The sequence below is a fragment of the Hypanus sabinus genome, chromosome 3 (assembly GCF_030144855.1).
Source record: "Hypanus sabinus isolate sHypSab1 chromosome 3, sHypSab1.hap1, whole genome shotgun sequence".
Lineage (NCBI taxonomy): Eukaryota > Metazoa > Chordata > Chondrichthyes > Myliobatiformes > Dasyatidae > Hypanus > Hypanus sabinus.
The window spans coordinates 1,719,821-1,745,058 of NC_082708.1; the positions used below are offsets into that span (position 1 = coordinate 1,719,821).

Genomic DNA, 25,238 nt, shown 5'->3' on the forward strand with positions numbered 1-25,238 from the left:
TGACCTACTACTATCGGGACCAGCAGAGGAGGTAGTGCGAGACGATACTATAAGACTCCTGAATTACCTAGGAGAAAAAGGATTGCGGGTGTCCAAGAAGAAACTGCAATTTGTCGAGAAGGAAATAACATATCTCGGACACAGAGTCAGTAAAGGGCACCGCCAAATAACCCCAGAAAGAATAGCGGGAATAACTAAAATACCGCTTCCCAGGACAAAGAAGGAAATAAGACAATTTCTGGGCTTAGTGGGCTATTGCCGGATTTGGATAGAGAATTATACCTCCCTGGTGAAGTTTATGGATGACAAATTGGCAAAGGAAGACCGGGGAATAATCAGCTGGACCGAAGAAGAAGAACAGAAGTTCAGGAAAATAAAAGGGCAACTAATTCGGGCCCCGGTATTAACACTGCCAGCACTGGAAAAGCCCTTTCAGCTGTATGCAACAAACAATGAAGGAACTGCGTTAGGAGTACTAACCCAAGAAAAAGGAGGAAAGCGACAACCTGTGGCCTTTTTATCTGCAGCAGCCGTACTAGTAGAAGAAGCACGGAAATTAACCTTTGGGGGAAGAATGACGGTGTATACCCCGCACTCCGTTAGCACCCTCTTAGCCCAAAAAGCTCAGCGGTGGTTAACGGACTCTCGCATACTGAAATACGAAACCATTCTGATGGTCGGGGATGATTTAAGCTTTGAAAAGAACAATAGTTGTAACCCGGCACAGTTCTTATACGGGGAATCAACAGGGGAGGAAACCGAGCATAACTGCGTGGAGCTAACAGACCTTCAGACAAAAAGTAGGGAAGATCTACAAGAAGTTCCCCTAATTGAAGGCGAGGAACTATATATCGACGGGCTCCTCCAGATGCATCAATGGGGTATGACACAGTGGATATGCTATTATAAACGGGAGGACTAGGGAGATGGTGGAGTCCGGCCGGCTCCCGGGTAATTGGTCAGCCCAGTCTTGTGAACTATATGCCTTGCAGAGGGGACTGCAACTGTTAAGAAACAAAATAGGCACTATATACACCGATTCTAAGTATGCCTATGGAGTGGTACACACCTTCGGAAAGATTTGGAAAGAACGGGGGTTGATAACAGCCAGGGGAAGGGAATTAGCTCACGAACAAATGATAAGCATGACTCTGGAAGCCCTAACATTACCTCAAGAAATTGCAGTGGTTCACGTTCCAGGACATCAACGAGGAACAGCCCCGGAAGCAATAGGAAACCGGCTCGCAGATGAAGAAGCCAAACGGGCAGCAATGGAAAAAACTGTCCGACTTCTAACCCTGATACCAATAAGGGAAGGGCTTAACAAACTACCAGTCTTCACCCAAGTAGAAATAGACGCTATGAGCCAGCTGGGAGCCCGACAAACATCAGAAGGCGAGTGGAAGACCCCCGACGGACGGCAAGTACTGAATAAGGAAGTAACTCGTCATGTACTGCAACAACTACACCAACAAAGCCATTGGGGAGTGCAAGCTATGTGCGACACTATCCTAAGGGACTATGTTTGTAAAGGGATATTCACACTAGCTCAACAGGAGGTGTGGGGCTGTTACACCTGCCAAAAGGTAAACAAGAAAATGATGCGTGCCACCCATAAGGGGGGACAAACACTAGCCGTCCGACCGTTCCATCGGATCCAAATAGACTTTACGGAACTACCACAAGTTCAGAGATGGAAGTACCTGTTAGTAATTGTGGATCACTTCACTCGGTGGGTGGAAGCATTCCCAACCACTAAAGCGGACGCCCCTACAGTGGCACGGATCCAATTAGAAAATATAGTCCCGAGATATGGAATAATGGGGTCTATTGATTCAGATAGGGGAACACACTTTGCCTCAAAAACACACCAGCTAATCTGTGACGCCTTAGGAATCCAGTGGAAGCTGCACACCCCCTGGCACCCTCAGAGCTCAGGAAGAGTTGAGAGGATGAACAGTACTTTGAAGACGCAATTGACAAAACTAATGATGGAAACCAAGCTACCCTGGACCAAGTGTCTACCCCTGGCCCTACTAAGAATCCGCACGGCTCCTCGAAAAGATATAGGAGTATCCCCTTATGAAATGTTGTTTGGCCTTCCATATTGGAACAAGGTGGAGGGCTATCCTTCCCTGCAAGGGGGAGATGTCTTTGTAAGGGACTATTTACAGGCACTGTCTCGTTCTTTTGCAGAATTGCGCAGGAAGGGGTTACTCACACAAACCCCACCTCTGGACTTCGCACTCCACCGAACTCAGCCCGGTGACTGGGTCCTGATTAAGACTTGGAAGCCAGAGAAGTTACAGCCGCAGTGGGAAGGCCCATTCCAGGTGCTACTGACCACCGAAGCCGCAGTAAGGACAAAAGAAAAAGGGTGGACCCACGCCGCGAGAATCAAGGGACCCGTAAAGCCCGAAGAAGGTGCAGAATGGACTTGCGTCCAGGGAGAAGACCCGATGGTGCTAAAGCTCAAAAGACGGACAGAATGAACTTTGGGACTGTAATGTATATACTGCTATTGTTGAGAAGCGCTGAAGGGGGATGTGATAAGTGCAGGACGACGGTAAGGGTGGGCATGACAGTTTTTCCAGGGTCCTTTGTATCACACTCGCATGTAAACGAGAAATGTTATGACTACAACAAAAAGGAGGAATGCCTGGAAAACGGAAGGCGATATTATCAAGTAAGAAATAAGGGATATGTGTGGGGGTTTGGGGGCCAAGGATTAGGGGTATATGGGAGTGTTACCACTTGTCCTCCCAAGGATAAATGGCTATGCATTAACAAGGGAGGACAGTGGGATATTCCCTCGATATTGGTAGACGATTATGTGGATAAAGTTAAGGAAACTGGCCCACGTGCCGGTACAGACCTGGAAGCCGCTGGGGTATTGGGACTGGCTGGACGGATGGTTGAAAGGAGGCTGGTGGCGAACCGCTTTAGGGGTTATAGGAGGGGGATTGATGGTCCTCCTTCTGCTACCATGTCTGATCCCCTGCTTGCGGGAGCTAGTAGCTCGGGTGGCAAGACAAGTCATGCAACCAGGGGCACCAGCTGATCCTGTTCAGGTACTCCTACAAAGGAAAATAGAGCTAGAGGAAGAAGCCTATGTAAACCCGTGGCAAAAGCCCAACTGATAGCACATTCTAAAAAGAAAAAGGGTGGATTGAGAGAAATGATTAAAGACGGTACTTAAGGAGTCCATTTAGAATGTGCTGACACAGAAAGAGCGTGCAAAGCAACTTGCAGGGCAACGTATAAACCAATTTGCAAAATGAGGATGAAACAATAGCTTGCTGATTAAAGAAGCGATACGGGTAACGGGAAGACATGCTTAACGGTTGAACAATAATGGTCAAAATGCGCTGAGGCTGATAAGTGGGCCAAAGGGTAATCACATTTGTAATTTTGTAATGAGATTAAGGAAGAATGTCTGCACCTCACATGGGTGCAACTCACAAAGTCGTAAACAAGTAGGGTATAAAAAACTGTGCAAAGTGTAATTCGGCACTCAATCTAGCAGGAGCTGGTTGGGTTCGACTCTGCAGACTCGAAAAATAAAGTTTACCGTTCTGCAAATTGCTGAGACTCAGTGTGTTTCTGACAATTAGTATTTGCATGAACTTTTATAGATACACGTAAGCAAAGATCACAACTCCTTAGTTTTTGTTTGCTGAAGGAAAGAAATAAAAATAGGTGGTTATTCAATTGAAGTCTGATGCTACAACACTTTAGTAAGGTACAAGATGTTAAGATATTAAAGGAAGTGACACTGTAATCGTTAACTGTTTCGATGCTGAATTGAATGTATAACTGTATTACTCTGTAGTGAAAAGGAAAAGTTTTTGTATTGTGTTAGATTCTAAAATCCTGTAAGACTCTGTACTACTTCGTTTCACCGCTGGTGAAAACGCTTTGAAGAAAGGGGGTGTTATGAATGTACCCCAGCTCTGAGGGGCCGAAGGGTGCGGGGTAGCCCCCTCCTTTGTGAGAATCGCATGATCACTATTGATTTGGGTCAGGAGACCCAGGAAATGAGAGAGAGACGTGCGGAATGTCTCGTTCCCCCGGCGATATAAAGCTACAGGACACGGCCATTGTCTCTTGAAGACGAACTTGTGTATTACAATACTGTGCTACATGGAAGCCCTCAGGCAAAGTGGGCTGGTTGAGGGGGGGATTGCATCACCCCCAACCTGATTGACATCTGAGACCCTGTGAGTCAGGATAAAAGAGGGTCTGTGGGAACAGCCCCTCAGATGCACCAGAAGAAACACTTGCGATCCCGTAATAGCGGAAGCCGATGGGGAGGCCACGTGCGTTCGGTTCCATTTGCCCCGGAACCGGTGGCTTTTACCACGGGAGACTGGCTTTTAGCTAACAACGGGGAAGCAAACTCCCAAAAGACTCGAAGGATTGGCATCATAAACGAACTGGGCAAGTTTAACCCGTCTCTCTCTCAAACCCAAAACGCTGCAGCTTGAACGAACTAACAGTGACTTTTATACTTCCATCGGACAATACATTATCCCCTAGACAACGATAGAGCTATTTCTTATTATTATTATACCCGCGCTTTTAGATTTAGTATTGACGACGTATATTATCTGTATGATTGCATTGATCTTATTTTTGTGCCTCTTTATCAATAAATATTGTTAAAAATAGTACCATCAGACTTCAATGGACCTCTCTATCTTACAACATAAGAACATAAGAGATAGGAGCAGGAGAAGGCCAATCGGCCCCTCAAGCCTGCTCCGCCATTCAACAAGATCATGGCTGATCCAATCTTAACTCTAGTTTTCACCGAATCCCACAAGGCAACAGTGCCAACCAACAGGGCACCATGCCGCCCATTTTATTTTATTATTCATCCCGCCCAAACCCATGTGATCACCCGGGGGGAAAAAACCCAATTTGCCAATTGAGGAGAAAAAATCTGGAAAATTCCTCTCCGACCCATCCAGGCTATCGAAAACTGGTCCAGGAGATCACATGGCTGATCTAAACCTAGCCTCATGTCCACTTACCTGCTCACTCACTGTATCCCCTAATGCCATTTTTATCCAGGAAAATGTCTATCTCCGTTTTGAATTTATTGAGTGTAGTAGCTTCCTCAGCTCTCTGGGGCAGTAAATTCCACAGCCCCACTACCCTCTGAGTGAAGAAATTTCTCCTCATCTCAGTCCTGGAACGGCATCCCCTTATTTTAAGATTATGCCCCCTAGTCCTAGTTTCACCCATCATTGGGAACATTCTCCCCGCATCCACCCGATCAAGCCCCTTCACAATCTTATGTGTTTCAATAAGATTGCCTCTCATTCTTTGGAACTCCAATGAGTAGAGTCCCAATCTACTCAACCTCTCATCATACATCAACCCACCCATCCCCGGAATTAACCTAGTGAACCTTCTCTGCACTGCCTCGAGAGCCAGTATGTCCTTTCTTAAATATGGACACCAGAGCTGCACGCAGTACTCCAGGTGTGGTCTCACCAATACCCGGTACAACTGCAGTAAGACCTCCCTGTTCTTATACTCCATCCCCCTAGCAATAAAAGCCAGCACTCCATTGGCCTTCTTGACCACCTGCTGCACTTGCATACTAACTTTTTGTGTTTCCTGCACCAGGACCCCCAGATCCCTTTGCACAGAAGCACTTTCCAGTTTCTCTCCATTTAGATAATAACTTGCTCTATTATTTTTCCTGCCGAAGTGCAAGACAGTATTATATTTCATCTGCCAAATGTCTGCCCAATCACTCAGCCTATCTATGTCCCCCTGCAGGATTTCAATGTCCTCCACACTCATTACACTCCCTCCCATCTTTGTGTCATCAGCAAACTTCGATATGTTGCACTTAGTCCCTTTCTGCAAATCATTAATATAGATTGTAAAGAGTTGGGGTCCCAACACCGAACCCTGCAGAACACCACTAGTCACCAACTGCCAGTCTGAGAATAAACCATTTATCCCAACTCTCTGTTTTCTGTTAGAAAGCCAGTCCTCCACCCATGCCAGAATATTATCCCCAATCCCATGATTTTTTACTTTAAGTAATAATCTTTGGTTTGGCACCTTGTCAAATGCCTTTTGGAAGTCCAAATACACCACATCCACTGGTTCCCCTTTATCTACCCTATATGTTATGTCCTCAAAGAACTCCAACAAATTTGTCAAACATGACTTCCCTTTTGTAAAGCCATGCTGACTTTGTCCTATTAAGCTATGTTTATCCAAATGCCCTGTTACTGTTTCCTTAATTATCGATTCCAACATTTTGCCAACCACAGATGTTAGGCTAACTGGCCTATAATTCCCAGCCTTCTGTCTATTGCCCTTTTTAAATAAAGGAGTTACAAGGAGATTCAAACTAGAGGACATGATTTGAGAGTTAGGGGGCAGAAGTTTAAGGGAAACACGAGGGGGTATTTCTTTACTCAAAGGGTGATAGCTCTGTGGAATGAGCTTCCTGTAGAAGTAGTAGAGGCCAGTTCAGTTGTATCATTTAAGGTAAAATTGGATAGGTATATGGACAGGAAAGGAGTGGAGGGTTATGGGCTGAGTGTGGGTAGGTGGGACTAGGTGAGATTAAGGGTTCGGCACGGACTTGGAGGGCCAAGATGGCCTGTTTCCGTGCTGTGATTGTTATATGGTTATATTAGCATTTTTCCAATCTGCCGGGACCATTGCCGAGTCCAGTGAGTTTTGAAAAATTATCACTAATGCATCCACAATCCCGACCGCCACTTCCCTTAAGACCCTAGGATGCAAGCCATCCGGTCCAGGGGATTTATCCACCTTCAGTCCCATTAATTTATCAAGTACCATTTCCTTGGTGATTTGAATCGTAGTTAACTTCTCTCCCCCTAGAGCCCCCTGTTTATCCAGTGTTGGGATATTTTGAGTGTCCTCTACCGTAAAAACTGATACAAAATATTTGTTCAGCGTTTCCGCCATCTCCATGTCCCCTACCATTAATTTCCCGGTCTCATCTTCTAGGGGACCAACATTTACTTTAGCAACCCTTTTTCTTTTTATGTAACTATAAAAACTCTTACTATCTGCTTTTATGTTTTTCGCCAATTTACTTTCATAATCTATCTTCCCCTTCTTAATCAATCTTTTTGTTATTTGCTGCTGATCTTTAAAAGCTTCTCGATCTTCAATCTTCCCACTAGATTTAGCTACTTTATAAAACTTTATTTTTAGTCGTTTACTTTGCTTTATTTCTTTACTTAGCCACGGATAACTATTTTTTCTTTTACACCCTTTTTTCTTCAGTGGAATATATTTTTCTTGATAGTTGTAAAGTAACTCCTTAAATATACACCACTGATCAAGTACCCATCTACCCTTTAATCTATTTTCCCAAGCAATTCCGCTCTCATACCATCATAGTCTCCTTTATTTAAGCTCAGTACGCTTGTTTGAGATCCAACCCTCTCATCCTCTAATTGAATATGGAATTCGACCATGTTATGGTCACTCATTCCAAGGGGATCCTTTACTAGGACATTTTTTATTAGTCCTGTCTCATTACACAGGACCAGATCTAAGACTGCTTGTCCCCTTGTCGGCTCAGTAACGTATTGTTCAAGGAACCCATCCCAAATACACTCAATAAACTCTTCTTCAAGGCTGCCGTGTCCGACTTGATTAGTCCAGTAAATATGAAAGTTAAAATCCCCTGTAATTATAGCTGTTCCCTTATTACAAGCCCCAACTATTTCCTGATTTATGCTCCGACCAACTGAGCTACAGCTGTTTGGAGGCCTATAAACTACTCCCACCACTGCTTTTTTGGTAAGTGACCCAGTTACGGGGTTCGTAACACAGGAAACAGTTGAGGCCGGTTCATTGGCTATACTTACGAGGAAGTTAGATATGTCTCTTGTGGCTAAAGGGATCGGGGGTATGGAGAGAAAGAAGGTACAGGGTTCTGAGCTGGATGATCAGCCATGATCATACTGAATGGCGGTGCAGGCTCGAAGGGCCAAATGGCCTACTCCTGCACCTATTTTCTATGTTTCTTCTCTGTAGGCAATAATCAGTTCCTTGCAGTTGCTGACTTTTAGTAAGATGTTGTTCTTGTGGCATCACTCAAACACTCCCTCCGTTAGCTGCCCACCTGCAAGAGCATCCATATGTCACTTGTGTGACAGGGACCCTCCCTAGGCACCAGAAACCTGAGCCCCACAGAGGTCCCAGGTAAGATACGTCTAGGATGTCACAAACCTCTACTCCACTCCCTCACCACCTCACATCCCTTCCCCATGACACCTCTCCATTCCCGTCCACCTCCCTCCTGTCTCTCTCCCCCCACACCCCACCCTTCCACTTCCTCCCCAACCCTATTCTCCCCTTATTCCTCCCTGCACACTTTCTCTCGACTCAACCCTCTTCCTCCCCTTGCCCCTTCCCACTCCACCCCCATACTCTCCCTATCCCTTCTCCCCATCACTCCACCTCCCTGACACTCTCTCCCCGTTCAACCCCCTTCCTCCCCTTGCCCCTTCCCACTCCACCTCCCACACCTCCATTCCCCTCCGCCATCCCCTCTCCCCTCCACAATCCCTCCAACCTCGCCCCCACCTCTCTTCCCCACAATTTCTCTCTGCTCAACCCCTCCCTCCCCTTGCCCTTTCCCACTCCACCTCCATACTCTCTCCCATCCCATCCCCACAACCCTCTCCGTCCCCCACCTCTCTGCCCTATCCGCCCAACAAGTCTATCCTTCCCCCTCTCCCATTCACCCTCTCCTTGGCGAGAACAAGGTCGCACCTCCAACTCAGCGCCGCTCCTCGAACACGGGAGGCGCGTCGAGACGGTTTTAGTGCGCGGGCGCGGGCGCGAGGCGCGTCGAGACGGTTTTAGTGCGCGGGCGCGGGCGCGAGGCGCGTCGAGACGGTTTTAGTGCGCGTGCGCGGGCGCGAGGCGCGTCGAGACGGTTTTAGTGCGCGGGCGCGAGGCGCGTCGAGACGGTTTTAGTGCGCGGGCGCGGGCGCGAGGCGCGTCGAGACGGTTTTAGTGCGCGGGCGCGGGCGCGAGGCGCGTCGAGACGGTTTTAGTGCGCCTGCGCGGGCGCGAGGCGCGTCGAGACGGTTTTAGTGCGCCTGCGCGGGCGCGAGGCGCGTCGAGACGGTTTTAGTGCGCCTGCGCGGGCGCGAGGCGCGTCGAGACGGTTTTAGTGCGCCTGCGCGGGCGCGAGGCGCGTCGAGACGGTTTTAGTGCGCGGGCGCGGGCGCGAGGCGCGTCGAGACGGTTTTAGTGCGCGGGCGCGGGCGCGAGGCGCGTCGAGACGGTTTTAGTGCGCCTGCGCGGGCGCGAGGCGCGTCGAGACGGTTTTAGTGCGCCTGCGCGGGCGCGAGGTGCGTCGAGACGGTTTTAGTGCGCGGGCGCGGGCGCGAGGCGCGTCGAGACGGTTTTAGTGCGCCTGCGCGGGCGCGAGGTGCGTCGAGACGGTTTTAGTGCGCCTGCGCGGGCGCGAGGCGCGTCGAGACGGTTTTAGTGCGCCTGCGCGGGCGCCCTGGAGACCATCCGCGTCCGTCACAACGGGTAAGTGACCAGACGGAGAGTCTGATTGCGAAAACAGCTCAGCAAGATCCATGGTCAGTGTGTCATCTGTGTACAGCGGGGTCTGTGTACAGCGGGGTCTGTGTACAGTGTGGTGTGTGTACAGCGGGGTCTGTGTACAGTGGGGTCTGTATACAGTGCGGTCTGTGTACAGCGGGGTCTGTGTACAGTGCGGTGTGTGTACAGCGGGGTCTGTGTACTGCGGTGTGTGTACAGCGGGGTCTGTGTACAGCGGGGTCTGTGTACAGTGCGGTGTGTGTACAGCGGGGTCTGTGTACAGTGCGGTGTGTGTACAGTGCGGTGTGTGTACAGCGGGGTCTGTGTACAGCGGGGTCTGTGTACAGCGCGGTGTGTGTACAGCGGGGTCTGTGTACAGTGCGGTGTGTGTACAGCGGGGTCTGTGTACAGTGGGGTCTGTGTACAGTGCGGTGTGTGTACAGTGTGGTGTGTGTACAGCGGGGTCTGTGTACAGTGCGGTGTGTGTACAGCGGGGTCTGTGTACAGTGGGGTCTGTGTACAGTGTGGTGTGTGTACAGCGGGGTCTGTGTACAGTGGGGTCTGTGTACAGTGCGGTGTGTGTACAGTGGGGTCTGTGTACAGTGCGGTCTGTGTACAGTGGGGTCTGTGTACAGCGGGGTCTGTGTACAGTGTGGTGTGTGTACAGCGGGGTCTGTGTACAGTGCAGTGTGTGTACAGCGGGGTCTGTGTACAGTGGGGTCTGTGTACAGTGGGGTCTGTGTACAGTGCGGTGTGTGTACAGCGGGGTCTGTGTACAGTGCGGTGTGTGTACAGTGCGGTGTGTGTACAGCGGGGTCTGTGTACAGCGGGGTCTGTGTACAGTGCGGTGTGTGTACAGTGGGGTCTGTGTACAGTGCGGTGTGTGTACAGTGGGGTCTGTGTACAGTGCGGTCTGTGTACAGTGTGGTGTGTGTACAGCGGGGTCTGTGTACAGTGCGGTGTGTGTACAGCGGGGTCTGTGTACAGTGGGGTCTGTGTACAGTGTGGTGTGTGTACAGCGGGGTCTGTGTACAGTGGGGTCTGTGTACAGTGCGGTGTGTGTACAGTGGGGTCTGTGTACAGTGGGGTCTGTGTACAGTGCGGTCTGTGTACAGTGGGGTCTGTGTACAGCGGGGTCTGTGTACAGTGTGGTGTGTGTACAGCGGGGTCTGTGTACAGTGCAGTGTGTGTACAGCGGGGTCTGTGTACAGTGGGGTCTGTGTACAGTGGGGTCTGTGTACAGTGCGGTGTGTGTACAGCGGGGTCTGTGTACAGCGGGGTCTGTGTACAGTGCGGTGTGTGTACAGTGCGGTGTGTGTACAGCGGGGTCTGTGTACAGCGGGGTCTGTGTACAGTGCGGTGTGTGTACAGCGGGGTCTGTGTACAGTGCGGTGTGTGTACAGTGCGGTGTGTACAGCGGGGTCTGTGTACAGTGTGGTGTGTGTACGGGGTGTGTGTACTGCGGTGTGTGTACAGCGGGGTCTGTGTACAGTGCGGTGTGTGTACAGCGGGGTCTGTATACAGTGCGGTGTGTGTACAGCGGGGTCTGTGTACAGTGCGGTGTGTACAGCGGGGTGTGTGTACAGTGGGGTCTGTGTACAGTGGGGTCTGTGTACAGTGCGGTGTGTGTACGCGGGGTCTGTGTACAGTGGGGTCTGTGTACAGTGGGGTCTGTGTACACTGCGGTGTGTGTACAGCGGGGTCTGTGTACAGTGCGGTGTGTGTACAGCGGGGTCTGTGTACAGTGGGGTCTGTGTACAGCGGGGTCTGTGTACAGTGTGGTGTGTGTACAGCGGGGTCTGTGTACAGTGCGGTGTGTGTACAGCGGGGTCTGTGTACAGCGGGGTCTGTGTACAGTGCGGTGTGTGTACAGCGGGGTCTGTGTACAGCGGGGCCTGTGTACAGTGCGGTGTGTGTACAGCGGGGTCTGTGTACAGTGCGGTGTGTGTACAGCGCGGTGTGTGTACAGCGGGGTCTGTGTACAGTGGGGTCTGTGTACAGTGTGGTGTGTGTACAGCGGGGTCTGTGTACAGTGCGGTGTGTGTACAGCGGGGTGTGTGTACAGCGGGGTCTGTGTACAGCGGGGTCTGTGTACAGTGCGGTGTGTGTACAGTGTGGTGTGTGTACAGCGGGGTCTGTGTACAGTGCGGTGTGTGTACAGCGGGGTCTGTGTACAGTGCGGTGTGTGTACAGTGTGATGTGTGTACAGCGGGGTCTGTGTACAATGCGGTGTGTGTACAGTGTGGTCTGTGTACAGCGGGGTCTGTGTACAGTGCGGTGTGTGTACAGCGGGGTCTGTGTACAGTGTGGTCTGTGTATAGCGGGGTCTGTGTACAGTGCGGTGTGTGTACAGCGGGGTCTGTGTACAGTGCGGTGTGTGTACAGCGGGGTCTGTGTACAGTGCAGTGTGTGTACAGCGGGGTCTGTGTACAGTGCGGTGTGTGTACAGTGTGATGTGTGTACAGCGGGGTCTGTGTACAATGCGGTGTGTGTACAGTGTGGTCTGTGTACAGCGGGGTCTGTGTACAGTGCGGTGTGTGTACAGCGGGGTCTGTGTACAGTGTGGTCTGTGTATAGCGGGGTCTGTGTACAGTGCGGTGTGTGTACAGCGGGGTCTGTGTACAGTGCGGTGTGTGTACAGCGGGGTCTGTGTACAGTGCAGTGTGTGTACAGTGTGGTCTGTGTACAGCGGGGTCTGTGTACAGTGCGGTGTGTGTACAGCGGGGTCTGTGTACAGTGCGGTGTGTGTACAGCGCGGTGTGTGTGTACAGCGCGGTGTGTGTACAGCGCGGTCTGTGTACAGCGGGGTCTGTGTACAGTGCGGTGTGTGTACAGCGGGGTCTGTGTACAGTGTGGTGTGTGTACAGCGGGGTCTGTGTACAGTGCGGTGTGTGTACAGCGGGGTCTGTGTACAGTGCGGTGTGTGTACAGCGGGGTCTGTGTACAGTGCGGTGTGTGTACAGCGTGGTGTGTGTACAGCGGGGTCTGTGTACAGCGGGGTCTGTGTACAGTGCGGTGTGTGTACAGTGTGGTCTGTGTACAGCGGGGTCTGTGTACAGTGTGGTCTGTGTACAGCGGGGTCTGTGTACAGTGCGGTGTGTGTACAGCGGGGTCTGTGTACAGTGCGGTGTGTGTACAGCAGGGTCTGTGTACAGTGCAGTGTGTGTACAGCGGGGTCTGTGTACAGCGGGGTCTGTGTACAGTGCGGTGTGTGTACAGCGGGGTCTGTGTACAGTGCGGTGTGTGTACAGTGCGGTCTGTGTACAGCGGGGTCTATGTACAGCGAGGTGTGTGTACAGCGGGGTCTGTGTACAGTGCGGTGTGTGTACAGCGGGGTCTGTGTACAGCGGGGTCTGTGTACAGTGCGGTGTGTGTACAGCGGGGTCTGTGTACAGTGCGGTGTGTGTACAGCGGGGTCTGTGTACAGTGCGGTGTGTGTACAGCGGGGTCTGTGTACAGTGTGGTGTGTGTACAGCTGGGTCTGTGTACAGTGCGGTGTGTGTACAGCGGGGTCTGTGTACAGTGTGGTGTGTGTACGGCAGGATCTGTGTACAGTGTGGTGTGTGTACTGTACAATAGGGTCTGTGTACAGTGCGGTGTGTGTACAGTGGGGTCTGTGTACAGTGTGGTGTGTGTACAGCGGGGTCTGTGTACAGTGCGGTGTGTGTACAGCGGGATCTGTGTACAGTGTGGTGTGTGTACTGTACAATAAGGTCTGTGTTCAATGGGGTCTGTGTACAGTGCGGTGTGTGTACGGTGGGATATGTGTACAGTGTGGTGTGTGTACTGTACAATAGGGTCTGTGTTCAATGGTGTCTGCGTACAGCGGGGTCTGTGTACAGTGCGGTGTGTGTACAGCGGGGTCTGTGTACAGTGTGGTGTGTGTACTGTACAATAGGGTCTGTGTTCAATGATGTCTGCGTACAGCGGGGTCTGTGTACAGTGCGGTGTGTGTACAGCGGGATATGTGTACAGTGTGTGTGTACTGTACAATAGGGTCTGTGTTCAATGGTGTCTGCGTACAGTGGGGTCTGTGTACAACGGAATTGGTGTAGAGTGGGATCTGTGTACAGTGAGATCTGTTTATAGCGAGGGCTGTGTACAATGGCTTCTGTGCACTGGGTTCTGTGTACAGAGGGATCTGTGTATTATGGGATCTATGTACATTAGAATCTATTTACAGTGGGGTCTGTGTACAGCGGGTTCTGTATGGAGCAGGGGTTGTGTACAGCTGATTAGGCAATTGAGGTCAGGTAACCAAGCAGTTTGGAAAGCTCAAACAAATAAATAGAGGGGTAGTTCAAGTGGAGCGGCCTGTGGAAAGCGGCCAGTGAAGGAGTGGAGATTTGAGGCTTTGACAAGAAGAGGCGGAGGATGAGCTTGCTCCCATTTAGGCTTTACAATGCCTGCTGAGATGGTGATGTGCCTCTCCTGTGAGATGTGGCAGTCCTGGGGAAGCTCCGCTCTCCCGTAGAGTCACATCTGCCAGAAGTGCTTGCGGCTGGGCGATCTGGAAGACCGTGTGAGGAATCTGGAGCAGCAGCTGGATGACCTTCGACTCATAAGGGAGAATGAGGCAGTCATAGATGAGAGCTACAGGGAGGTAGTCACACCTAGGCTGCCGGAAGCAGGTCGTTGTGTGACAGTCCGAGGGGGGAAAGCGAAGGAGAGTAGACAGGTAGTGCAGAGCACCCCGGTAGCCATTCCCCTGAATAATACGTTTACCGTCCTGGATACTGTTGGTGGGGATGACCGACCAGGTGTGAGTCACGGTGGCAGGGCCTCTGGCACTGAGTCTGACCCTGTGGTGCAGAAGGATGGGATGGAGAAGAGGAGAGCTGTCGTCATTGGAGACTCTATAGTCAGGGGAGCAGACAGGAGATTTTGTGGACGTGAGAAGGAAACCCACATGGTTTGTTGCCTCCCGGGTTCCAGGGTCTGGGATGTCTCTGACCGGGTGCATGACATCCTGGTATGAGAGGGAAAGCAACCAGAAGTCGTGATACATGTTGGTACCAACAACATAGGCAGGAAGAGGGATGAGGTCCTGAAGTGTGAGTTTTGGGAACTAGGCAGAAGGCTGAAGAACAGGACCTCAAGGGTGGTGTTCTCAGGATTGCTGCCAGTACTACGTGATAGTGATGGTAAGAATTGGAGGAGATGGCAGTTGAATGCATGGCTGAGGAGTTGGTGCAGGGCACAGGGTTTTAGATTTTTGGATCATTTGGATCTGTTCTGGGGAAGGTTGGACCTGTACAGATTGGATGGGTTGCACCTGAACTTGAGGGGGAGCATATCCTTGCAGGTAGGTTTGCTAGCATGGTTCAGGAGGATTTAAACCAATTTGCAAGGGGGATGGGACCCGGAGCGATAGAGCAGTGGAAGAAGTGCATGGGGTAATGCCAGATCTAACATATAGAGAGGCTTTGAGGAAAGAGAAGCAGAATAAGGGGCATAAGGGTAGTAAGGTAGAAGGGCTAAAGTGTGTGTACTTCAATGCAAGAAGCATCAGGAACAAAGGTGATGAACTGAGAGCTTGAATACATACATGGAATTATGATGTAGTGGCCATTACAGAGACTTGGCTGGCACCAGGGCAGGAATGGATTCTCAATATTCATGGATTTCAGTGTTTTAAAAGGGATGGGGGGGAGGGGAGGAGGGGTGGCATTACTGGTCAGGGATACTATTACAGCTGCAGAAAGGGTGGGTAATGTAGCAGGATCCTCTTTTGAATCAGTATGGGTGGAAGTCAGGAACAGGAAGGGAGCAGTTACTCTATTGGGAGTATTCTATAGGCCCCCTGGTAGCAGCAGAGATACTGAGGAGCAGATTGGGAGGCAGATTTTGGAAAGGTGCAAAAATAACAGGGTTGTTATCATGGGTGACTTTAACTTCCCTAACATTGATTGGCACCTGATTAGTTCCAAGGGTTTAGATGGGGCAGAGTTTGTTAAGTGTGTCCAGGACAGATTCCTGTCACAGTATGTTGACAGGCCGACTAGGGGGAATGCCATACTAGATCTAGTATTAGGTAACGAACTGGGTCAGCTCACAGATCTGTCAGTGGCTAAGCATCTGGGGGAGAGTGACCACCATCCCCTGGCCTTTAGCATTATCATGGAAAAGGATAGAATCAGAGAGGACAGGAACATTTTTAATTGGGGAAGGGCAAATTATGAGGCTACAAGGCTAGAATTTGCGGGTGTGAATTGGGATGATGCTTTTGCAGGGAAATGTACTATGAACATGTGGTCGATGTTTAAGGAATTCTTGCAGGATTGTCTGGGTGAGGAAGATAAAGAATGGTAGGGTGGAGGAACCATGGGTGACAAGTGAGGTGGAAAATCTAGTCAGGTGGAAGAAGGCAGCATACATGAAGTTTAGGAAGCAAGGATCAGATGGGTCTATTGAGGAATATAGGGTAGCAAGAAAGGAGCTTAAGAAGGGGCTGAGGAGAGCAAGAAGGGGGCATGAGAAGGCCTTGGCGAGTAGGGTAAAGGAAAACCCCAAGGCATTCTTCAATTATGTGAAGAACAAAAGGATGACAGGAGTGAAGATAGGACCGATTAGAGATAAAAGTGGGAAGATGTGCCTGGAGGCTGTGGAAGTGAGCGAGGTCCTCAATGAATACTTCTCTTCGGTATTCACCGAGAGGGAACTTGATGACAGTGAGGACAATATGAGTGAGGTTGATGTTCTGGAGCATGTTGATATTAAGGGAGAGGAGGTGTTGGAGTTGTTAAAATACATTAGGATGGATAAGTCCCCAGGGCCTGACGGAATATTCCCCAGGCTGCTCCACGAGGCGAGGGAAGAGATTGCTGAGCCTCTGGCTAGGATCTTTATGTCCTCATTGTCCACGGGAATAGTACCGGAGGACAGGAGGGAGGCGAATGTTGTCCCCTTGTTGAAAAAAGGTAGTAGGGATAGCCCATGTAATTATAGACCAGTGAGCCTTACGTCTGTGGTGGGAAAGCTGTTGGAAAAAATTCTTAGAGATAGCATCTATGGGCATTTAGAGAATCGTGGTCTGATCAGGGACAGTCAGCATAGCTTTGTGAAGGGCAGATCATGCCTAACAAGCCTGATAGAGTTCTTTGAGGAGGTGACCAGGCATATAGATGAGGGTAGTGCAGTGGATGTGACCTACATGGATTTTAGTAAGGCATTTGATGAGGTTCCACATGGTAGGCTTATTCAGAATGTCAGAAGGCATGGGATCCAGGGAAGTTTGGCCAGGTGGATTCAGAATTGGCTTGCCTGCAGAAGGCAGAGGGTCATGGTGGAGGGAGTACATTCAGATTGGAGGGTTGTGACTAGTGATGTCCCACAAAGATCTGTTCTGGGAAATCTACTTTTTGTGATTTTTATTAATTTATGGATGTGGGAGTAGAAAGATGGGTTGGCAAGTTTGCAGATGACACAAAAGTTGGTGGTGGTGTGGATAGTGTTGAGGATTGTCGAATATTGCAGAGAGACATTGATAGGATGCAGAAGTGGGCTGAGAAGTGGCAGATGGAGTTCAACCCAGAGAAGTATGAGGTGGTACACTTTGGAAGGACAAACTCTTTGGAGGCAGATACACTAGTGAAATTTAAGAGACTACGAGACAGGTATATGGAGGAATTTAAGGTGGGGGTTATATGGGAGGCAGGGTTTAAGGGTTGGGACAATATTGTGGGCCAAAGGGCCTGTACTGTGCTGTACTATTCTATTGTCTGTGTAGAATGTGGTCTATGTACAGTGGGGACTGTGTAGAATGTGGTCTATGAACAGTGGGTTTGTGTACAGTTGGATCTGTGTACAGTGGGGTCTGTGTAGAATGTGGTCTATGAACAGTGGGGTCTGTGTAGAATGTGGTCTATGAACAGTGGGTTTGTGTACAGTTGGATCTGTGTACAGTGGGGTCTGTGTAGAATGTGGTCTATGTACAGTGGGGTCTGTGTAGAATGTGGTCTATGAACAGTGGGTTTGTGTACAGTTGGATCTGTACAGTGGGGTCTGTGTAGAATGTGGTCTATGTACAGTGGGGTCTGTGTAGAATGTGGTCTATGTACAGTGGGTTTGTGTACAGCTGGATCTGTGCACAGTGGGGTCTGCGTGGAATATACTCAATGAACAGTGAGTTTGTGTACAGCTGGATCTGTGTAGAATGTACTCTGTGTACAGTGGGGTCTGTGTAGAATGTACTCTATGTACAGTGGGGTCTGTGTAGAATGTGGTCTATGTACAGTGGGGTCTGTGTAGAATGTACTGTATGTACAGTGGGGTCTGTGTAGACTGTCGTCTATGTACAGTGGGGTCTGTGTAGAATGTACTCTGTACAGTGGGGTCTGTGTAGAATGTGGTCTATGTACAGTGGGGTCTGTGTAGAATGTGGTCTATGTACAGTGGGTTTGTGTACAGCTGGATCTGTGTACAGTGGTGTCTGCGTGGAATATACTCACGGAACAGTGAGTTTGTGTACAGCTGGATCTGTGTAGAATGTGTACAGTGGGGTATGTGTAGAATGTACTCTATGTACAGTAGGGTCTGTGTAGAATGTGGTCTATGTACAGTGGGGTCTATGTAGAATGTGGTCTATGAGCAGTGGGTTTGTGTACAGCTGGGTCTATGTACAGTGGGGTCTTTGTAGAATGTGGTATTTGAACAGTGGGTTTGTGTACAGCTGAATGTGTACAGTGGGGTCTGTGTAGAATGTACGCTATGTACAGTGGGGTCTGTGTAGAATGTGGTCTATGTACAGTGGGGTCTGTGTAGAATGTACTGTGTACAGTGGGGTCTGTGTGGAATGTACTGTGTACAGTGGGGTCTGTGTAGAATGTGGTCTATGTACAGTGGGGTCTGTGTAGAATGTGGTCTATGTACAGTGGGTTTGTGTACAGCTGGATCTGTGTACAGTGGGTTCTGCGTGGAATATACTCAATGAACAGTGAGTTTGTGTACAGCTGGATCTGTGTAGAATGTATTCTGTGTACAGTGGGGTCTTTGTAGAATGTGGTCTATGTACAGTGGGGTCTGTGTAGAATGTGGTCTATGAGCAGTGGGTTTGTGTACAGCTGAATCTGTGTACAGTGGGGTCTGTGTAGAATGTACTCTATGTACAGCGGGGTCTGTGTAGAATGTGGTCTATGTACAGTGGGGTCTGTGTAGAATGTGGTCTATGTACAGTGGGGTCTGTGTAGAATGTGGTCTATGAGCAGTGGGTTTGTGTACAGCTGAATCTGTGTACAGTGGGGTCTGTGTAGAATGTACTATGTACAGCGGGGTCTGTGTAGAATGTAGTCTATGTACAGTGGGGTCTGTGTAGAATGTGGTCTATGAGCAGTGGGTTTGTGTACAGCTGAATCTGTGTACAGTGGGGTCTGTGTAGAATGTATATGTACAGTGGGGTCTGTGTAGAATTATGTACAGTGGGGTCTGTGTAGAATGTGGTCTATGTACAGTGGGGTCTGTGTAGAATGTGGTCTGTGTACAGTGGGTTTGTGTACAGTGGGGTCTGTGTAGAATGTACTCTATGTACAGTGGGGTCTGTGTAGAATGTGGTCTATGTACAGTGGGGTCTGTGTAGAATGTGGTCTATGAGCAGTGGGTTTGTGTACAGCTGGGTCTATGTACAGTGGGGTCTGTGTAGAATGTGGTCTTTGAACAGTGGGTTTGTGTACAGCTGAATCTGTGTACAGTGGGGTCTGTGTAGAATGTACTCTATGTACAGTGGGGTCTGTGTAGAATGTGGTCTATGTACAGTGGGGTCTGTGTAGAATGTGGTCTGTGTACAGTGGGTTTGTGTACAGTGGGGTCTGTGTAGAATGTACTCTATGTACAGTGGGGTCTGTGTAGAATGTGGTCTATGTACAGTGGGGTCTGTGTAGAATGTGGTCTATGAGCAGTGGGTTTGTGTACAGCTGGGTCTATGTACAGTGGGGTCTGTGTAGAATGTGGTCTGTGTACAGTGGGTTTGTGTACAGCTGGATCTGTGTACAGTGGGGTCTGTGTAGAATGTACTCTATGTACAGTGGGGTCTGTGTAGAATGTACTCTATGTACAGTGGGGTCTGTGTAGAATGTACTCTATGTACAGTGGGGTCTGTGTAGAATGTGGTCTATGTACAGTGGGGTCTGTGTAGAATGTGGTCTATGAGCAGTGGGTTTGTGTACAGCTGGGTCTATGTACAGTGGGGTCTGTGTAGAATGTGGTCTGTGTACAGTGGGTTTGTGTACAGCTGGATCTGTGTACAGTGGGGTCATTGTCAATCATCAAGAAATTGAAAGAATATGGCACAGCTGTAAATCTGCCTAGAGCAGGCTTTCCTCAAAAAGTGAGTGACTGTGCAAGAAGGGGACTAGTGAGAGAGGCCACCAAGAGACCCATGACAACTCTGGAGTGGCTATAAGCTTCAATGACTGAGATGGGAGAGACTGTGCATACAACAACTGTTCTCTGGGTGCTTCACCAGTCACAGCTTTATGGAAGAGTAGCAAAGAGAAAGCCACTGTTGAAAAAACAGATGAAATCTTGGCTAGAGTTTGCCAGAAGATATGTGGGAGACTTTGAAGTCAGCTGGAAGAAGGTTCTACGGTCTAATGAAACCAAAATTGAGCTTTTTGGCCATCAGACTAAACGCTAGTTTGTTGTAAGCCGAACACCGCACATCATCAAAAACACACCATCCTTACTGTGAAGGTGGTGGCTGTATCATGATGTGGGGATGCTTCGCTGCAGCAGGCCCTGGAAGGCTTGTGAAGGTAGAGGGTAAAATTAGTACAGCAAAATACAGGGAAATCCTGGAGGAAAACCTGATGCAGACTGCAAAAGAACTGTGACTTGGGAGATTTGTTTTCCAGAAAGACAATGCTCCCAAACATAAAGCCAAAACTGCACAGGAGTGGCTTAAAAATAACAAAGTTAATGTCCTGGAGTGGCCCAGTCAGAGTCCAGACATCGTCCAATCAAGAATTTATGGCTGGACTTGAAAAGGGCTGTTCACTCACAATCCCATTGCAATCTAACAGAGTTTGAGCTGTTTTGTGAAGAATGGGGAAAAATTGCAGTGTTCAGATGTGCAAAGCTGATAGAGACCTATCCACACGCACTCAAGGCTGTAACTGCTGCCAAAAGTACATCTACTAAATACTGACTTGAAGGGGGTGAATACTTATGCAATCAATTATTTTGGGTTTTATATTTGTAATTAATTTAGATCATTTTGTAAAGATCTGATTTCACTTTGACACGAAAGAGTCTTTTTCTGTTGATCAGTGTCAAAAAAGCCATATTAAATCCACTGCGATTCAATGTTGTAAAAAAATAAAACATGAAAATTTCCGGGGGGGGGTGAATACTTTTTGTAAGCACTGTATGTACAATATGTTCTGTGTACAGTGGAGTCTCTGCATAGTGGGGTATGTGTACAATCAGGTCTGTGTTCAGTGGGATCTGTGTACACTGGGGTCTGTGTACAACAGGTCTGTATACAGTGGGATCTGTGTTCAGCAGGGTCTGTGCAGAACAGGTCTATTTACAGAAGGGTTTGTGTACGACAGTATCAGTGTGCAGTGCAGTCTGTGTATAGTGGGGTCTGTGTAAATTGCAGTCTGTGTACAGGGTGACCTGTGTTCAGTGAGATCGATGTAGAGTAAGGTCAGTATCCAGTGGGCTCGGTGTATAACAACTCTATGCAGTGAGGTCTATGTGCAATGGGTTGTGTATGGTGACATATATGTACTTTGATGAATCTACTTTGAACTTTTGAACTTTGAAATATTCCAGTGCACAGCTTGCACAGATCACAGTGTGAGTGCTATTTATACAGTGAAATATTCTAGTGCTACAGGGGAGCACAGATCACAGTGTGAGTGCTACTTATACAGTGAAATTACCCAGTGTACGAGGGAGGAGGAAATACACAATGTGAGTGTCGTTTAAACAGTGACATGTCCAGTGCACAGGGGAACACAGATCACAGTGTGAGTTCTGTTTAAACAGTGACATGTCCAGTGCACAGGGGAACACAGATCACAGTGTGAGTGCTGTTTATACAGTGACATGTCCAGTGCACAGGGCAACACAGCTCTCAGTGTGAGTGCTGTTTATACAATGAGATGTCCCAGTGCACAGGGGAACACAGCTCACAGTGTGAGTGCTGTTTATACAGTGACATGTCCAGTGCACAGGGGAACACAGATCACAGTGTGAGTGCTGTTTATACAGTGACATGTCCAGTGCACAGGGCAACACAGCTCTCAGTGTGAGTGCTGTTTATACAATGAGATGTCCCAGTGCACAGGGGAACACAGCTCACAGTGTGAGTGCTGTTTATACAGTGACATGTCCAGTGCACAGGGGAACACAGCTCATAGTGTGAGTGCTGTTTATACAGTGACATGTCCAGTGCACAGGGGAACACAGATCACCATGTGAGTGCTGCTTATACAGTGAGGTGTCCCAGTGCACAGGGAAACACAGCTCACAGTGTGAGTGCTGTTTATACAGTGAGATGTCCCAGTGCACAGGGGAACACAGATCGCAGTGTGAGTGCTGTTTATACAGTGAGATGACCCAGTGCACAGGGGAACACCGATCGCAGTGTGAGTGCTACTTATACAGTGACATGTCCAGTGCACAGGGGAACACAGATCGCTGTGTGAGTGCTGTTTATACAGTGAGATGCCCCAGTGCACAGGGGAACACAGCTCACAGTGTGAGTGCTGTTTATACAGTGAGATGCCCCAGTGCACAGGGGAACACAGCTCACAGTGTGAGTGCTGTTTATACAGTGACATGTCCAGTGCACAGGGGAACACAGATCGCTGTGTGAGCGCTGTTTATACAGTGACATGTCCAGTGCACAGGGCAACACAGCTCTCAGTGTGAGTTCTGTTTATACAGTGACATGTCCAGTGCACAGGGGAACACAGCTCACAGTGTGAGTGCTGCTTATACAGTGAGGTGTCCCAGTGCACAGGGAAACACAGATCACAGTGTGAGTGCTGTTTATACAGTGAGATGACCCAGTGCACAGGGGAACACCGATCGCAGTGTGAGTGCTACTTATACAGTGACATGTCCAGTGCACAGGGGAACACAGATCGCTGTGTGAGTGCTGTTTATACAGTGAGATGTCCCAGTGCACAGGGGAACACAGATCGCAGTGTGAGTGCTGTTTATACAGTGAGATGACCCAGTGCACAGGGGAACACCGATCGCAGTGTGAGTGCTACTTATACAGTGACATGTCCAGTGCACAGGGGAACACAGATCGCTGTGAGTGTGCTGTTTATACAGTGAGATGCCCCAGTGCACAGGGGAACACAGCTCACAGTGTGAGTGCTGTTTATACAGTGAGATGCCCCAGTGCACAGGGGAACACAGATCGCAGTGTGAGTGCTGTTTATACAGTGAGATGTCCCAGTGCACAGGGGAACACCGATCGCAGTGTGAGTGCTACTTATACAGTGGAATTACCCAGTGTACGAGGGAGGGGGAAATACACAATGTGAGTGCCGTTTATACAGTGACATGTCCAGTGCACAGGGGAACACAGCTCTCAGTGTGAGTTCTGTTTATACAGTGAGATGTCCCAGTGTACGAGGGAGGAGGAAATACACAATGTGAGTGCCATTTAAACAGTGACATGTCCAGTGCACAGGGCAACACAGCTCTCAGTGTGAGTTCTGTTTATACAGTGACATGTCCAGTGCACAGGGGAACACAGATCGCTGTGTGAGTGCTGCTTACACAGTGAGATGCCCCAGTGCACAGGGAACACATATCACAGTATGAGTGCTGTTTATACAGTGAGGTGATCCAGTGCACAGGGAACACAGATCACAGTGTGAGCGCTGTTTATACAGTGACATGTCCAGTGCACAGGGGAACACAGATCACAGTGTGGGTGCTATTTATACAATGAGGTGTCCCAGTGCACAGGGGAACACAGATCACAGTGTGAGTGCTGTTTAGACAATGAGATGTCCCAGTTCACAGGGGAACACAGCTCACAGTGTGAGTGCTGTTTATACAGTGAGATGTCCCAGTGCACAGGGAAACACAGCTCACAGTGTGAGTGCTGTTTATACAGTGACATGTCCAGTGCACAGGGGAACACAGATCGCTGTGTGAGCGCTGTTTATACAGTGACATGTCCAGTGCACAGGGCAACACAGCTCTCAGTGTGAGTTCTGTTTATACAGTGACATGTCCAGTGCACAGGGGAACACAGCTCACAGTGTGAGTGCTGCTTATACAGTGAGGTGTCCCAGTGCACAGGGAAACACAGATCACAGTGTGAGTGCTGTTTATACAGTGAGATGTCCCAGTGCACCGGGAAACACAGCTCACAGTGTGAGTGCTGTTTATACAGTGACATGTCCAGTGCACAGGGCAACACAGCTCTCAGTGTGAGTTCTGTTTATACAGTGACATGTCCAGTGCACAGGGGAACACAGATCACAGTGTGAGTGCTGTTTATACAATGAGATGTCCCAGTGCACAGGGGAATACAGCTCACAGTGTGAGTGCTGTTTATACAATGAGATGACCCAGTTCACAGGGGAACACAGCTCACAGTGTGAGTGCTGTTTATACAGTGACATGTCCAGTGCACAGGGGAACACAGATCGCAGTGTGAGCGCTGTTTATACAGTGACATGTCCAGTGCACAGGGCAACACAGCTCTCAGTGTGAGTTCTGTTTATACAGTGACATGTCCAGTGCACAGGGGAACACAGATCACAGTGTGAGTGCTGCTTATACAGTGAGGTGTCCCAGTGCACAGGGGAACACAGCTCACAGTGTGAATGCTGTTTATACAATGAGATGTCCCAGTGCACAGGGGAATACAGACCACAGTGTGAGTGCTGTTAATACAGTGACATGTCCAGTGCACAGGGAAACACAGATCGCCGTGTGAGTGCTGTTTATACAGTGAGATGCCCCAGTGCACAGGGAACACAGATCATAGTGTGAGTTCTGTTTATACAGTGAGATGGCCCAGTGCACAGGGAACACAGCTCACAGTGTGAGTGCTGTTTATACGGTGAGATGTCCCAGTGCACAGGGAACACAGATCACAGTGTGAGTGCTGTTTATACAATGAGATGTCGCAGTGCACAGGGGAACACAGACCACAGTGTGAGTGCTGTTTATACGGTGAGATGTCCCAGTGCACAGGGAACACAGATCACAGTGTGAGTGCTGTTTATACAATGAGATGTCCCAGTGCACAGGGGAGCACAGTAGGACATCGTGCAATGGGAATGGAGGTCAGAGATCTGCTCTGATTCAGAAGAATTTATGAACGCCATGAAGAGTGTGTTCCATCATCTGGCCGGAGCTCACAGAGCCTTGGACTGTCTGATGAAGCTGCGTCAAGGTACCCGGTCAGCAGCCAACTACACTAGTCTATTGAGTTTCAGACTTGGGCAAGGAGTGTGGCTGGAACAAGGAGGCCTTGACCAAGGACTCTGAGGTGAATACCTTTGCTTTGGAAGAGCTGATGGAGGACTTGGAGGCTCTGAGTGATCGGTCCATCTGCCTGGATTATCGGTTAGCCTAAGTGGGACTATCTCAGGAGGTCAAAGAGGGCTTTCTCGAAGATCTAGTCTGATGCTGCATGGAAGGACAGATTATGGAAAGAGAGATTTAATTGGCCTTTA

General features: G+C 49.2%; 1 protein-coding gene across 1 annotated transcript in view; it reads left to right on the forward strand.

The window, feature by feature from the left end:
• Positions 1-9,573: 9,573 nt before the first annotated feature.
• Positions 9,574-25,238, forward strand: part of LOC132390686 (dynein heavy chain domain-containing protein 1-like) — a 199,595-nt gene continuing 183,930 nt past the window's right edge. The window contains exon 1 of the mRNA XM_059963243.1: positions 9,574-9,617. The gene's annotated coding sequence lies outside the window, so the exon portion shown is untranslated. The remainder of the gene's footprint in view (positions 9,618-25,238) is intronic.